At 32.8% G+C, this 2,900-nt stretch overlaps 1 protein-coding gene across 6 annotated transcripts in view; it reads right to left on the reverse strand.

The window, feature by feature from the left end:
* Window positions 1-2,862: 2,862 nt before the first annotated feature.
* Window positions 2,863-2,900, reverse strand: part of LOC108415922 (sphingomyelin synthase-related protein 1) — a 28,150-nt gene continuing 28,112 nt past the window's right edge. For all 6 annotated transcript variants that reach the window (XM_037544165.1, XM_037544164.1, XM_037544167.1 and 3 more), the window contains exon 7: window positions 2,863-2,900. This exon is cut by the window's right edge and continues 1,705 nt beyond it. The gene's annotated coding sequence lies outside the window, so the exon portion shown is untranslated.

Here is a 2,900-nt window from a genome sequence, read left to right on the forward strand (position 1 = left end):
TCATAAACACACATCAAAAAGAGATTATCGACACCTCGGACGAAGCAACTTTAGACCAGGAGATGAAACTAAAGGCTACTGAAGGTTATTGGCATCTGGAATGAAGGTTAAGATGACCGTTCGACCTTTTTCATCCCAAGTTTTGGCGACAAGGACAATAACGGCAAGGTAGCTGATCTGAAATATAACGTATATCCGTGTAAATCTGTCACGACAGGTCGTCTAATACTGCAGAGCGAAATGGCAAAATGGTTTTACACTAATGAGAAACATGGCAATAAGAATCAGGGCTCACGCCACTCGGCGCAGACCAGGAGGGTGGGAACTACAGGACTCTGAGCATGAAATGTTCTCGTATTGCTTCTACAGGTCGGTTTACGATATTTTACAACACCGAGGTCGGAACCGTTCTGGGAGAAACACTTGATCGATTTTTCTTTTTTTTTTTTTTAAAGGTACAATAAGCAAAATGTTCAGATTTACTGCTGGCTCAATGTCAGTTTTGCTGTCAGTAACGATGGTTTTTAACTTTTTATATCAATTCATATTTAAAATCTCTTTTTTTTACTTAAACTGTAAAAATCTCAAAAATGTTCAACCTAAAAAAAACACATCATGTGGTATCAAGTAGTTTCTCAACCTACAAAAATACTTTGAATAAACAATTCTCAGTCAAAAAAATCAAAATTATTGAGTTGAATAAAAAACTAGGTCAATTTTTACTACATGAAGTCATTTTTTTAGGTTGAACTGAGAACAGTATGTAATACATTTTACAATTAATTTACCAGAGAGATTGATGTATTTGTATTAGATATCACTGTTTTATTTTAAAGCATTATTAACTAGCATTAGCATTTTTTCTCATTTTATTTACTAAAGATTAAAGTCAGATGCAAAAGGTTTCATTAAATTTCATGTTTTGTTGATTTTCTAAGTGGAAAAATAAACTGGAAAAAATGGTTCATTCTTTCAACCTAAAAAAAAAAAAAGACATTATGTGGAAACAAGTTGTTTTATTCAACCTACAGAAATACTTTGAATTAACGATTCTCAAATAAAATTATACCTACAATTACACAAACTAGTTCAAGTGCTTATTACTACAAGAAGTCATTTTTTTAGGTTGAACTGAGGAGCCTTTTTCTTTTTTTTTCTTTTTTTTACAAAAAAAATTAAATTTTACAAATTTACAAATTTTCCAGTGAAAATTTTTAGGGTTTGGTTTCTATTCACACAGTTCTTTTACTACTTTTGTTTTAAATTGTAGAGCTCTTGTTAACTGTAGAATTTTTTTAGATTTTTTTCTTTTTATTCACTGAACTGAAAAAAAAAGACTCATTAGCTAAAACTTAATTACATCTTATGGTAACAGGTAGTTTTATTCAACTTACATAAATACATGGAATGAAGAATTATTTCAACCAAAAAAATCAATAATCTTTTGAGTTGAATAAAACTAGTTCAATTGCTTTTTACTACAAGAAATAAATGTTTTTAGGCTGATTTGATGACAGTTTTACAGTGTATGATATACGTTTTAGAACTAATTTCCCAGTGAAATTATCTTTTTTTTTCTTTTATTACTTTTTCCCCCATTTTAGACCATTTTAACTAGCACTAGTCTTTTTATTCACTGAAGATTAGTTATATGCAAAAATTTTTATTCAATTTCACGTTTGGATAAAATTACACCTAAAGCTCGGAAAACTACAACATATCCCACCAATTTAATTTTATTTCAGTTTAAATATAATATTATACAATTTAAATAATTTTTTGTTTAATTTGAATTTCTAGAATTTCCCCCCAAATTTTAAAACCCGAGCTTGTGTTTATGTGAACTCTGCTGGCCATAGCTTTGCACACTATGCAGAATCTCTGCACTTTAATTTAACATCCTCACCGAGTTTTTGCCGACTGTTAAATCAAATTTAAGTTCCAGCCTAGTTTATAGAAACAAAACTGGATTAAAAAACTGCTAATGCAGATTCTCCTTTCTACAAATCTATGAAACGCAGATAATATAATATTTCACCAAGCACAAATCGAAAATTATGCTTATTGTACCTTTAATCTGGACAACACGATCTTCAGAATCTAGATAACATCAGAACTGCAGACGTCATCGTGTAGCAGAGACTTAAACGTTGCCCTACTGAGCACCTACGTTTGTTACCTGTGTCTTTCAGTGTGTTTTCTGGTAAAAAAAAAAAAACAACAGAAAAATAACAAAACATAAATAAAGTCTTTGTATACTGAGCCTCGGAGAAGAGGTCTGTGCAAGAAGTCAAGCAGGAGGCTCAAACGTGTTTTCTAAATTGGAAACGGACACTCGTCTAACTCCTTTAGCCGTCTACGAGGAGTTTAGAGTAGCGAGAGAAAGTCAGAGAGCACCTTTAATTCATGTCACTGCCAGTTAAAACAGCCAGCAAGTACAAACTGTTCATTCTACAGCATCAGGAATAAAAGAAGAAAACATTTAACAGGAAATGACTCATTTTAGTCCAAGAAGACGCCACATGTTCACTTGCAGCTTCGCCTTCAGATTTAACTTTATGCAAATGAAACTTTTACAGTTACACTCCTAAAAAAAAAAAAAAAAAAGACGGTTCCTCAAGGGTTCTTCAGTAAAGAGAATGCTTCTGTAAGAACCATGAGTTCTGTATAGAACCATTTCACGCTTAAACAGTTATTTACACATTTATACATTTACATTTACGGCATTTGGCTGACGATCGTATCCAGAGCGACTTTAAGTTTGATCATTTTACTCAGGCAGGCCAAGGTGGTGTTAGGAGTCTTGCCCAAGGACTCTTATTGGTGTAGTGTAGGGTGTTTGCCCAGGTGGGGATTGAACCCCAGTCTACAGTGTAGAAGGCAGAGGTGTTACCCACACT

Source organism: Pygocentrus nattereri, chromosome 13 (assembly GCF_015220715.1).
Source record: "Pygocentrus nattereri isolate fPygNat1 chromosome 13, fPygNat1.pri, whole genome shotgun sequence".
Lineage (NCBI taxonomy): Eukaryota > Metazoa > Chordata > Actinopteri > Characiformes > Serrasalmidae > Pygocentrus > Pygocentrus nattereri.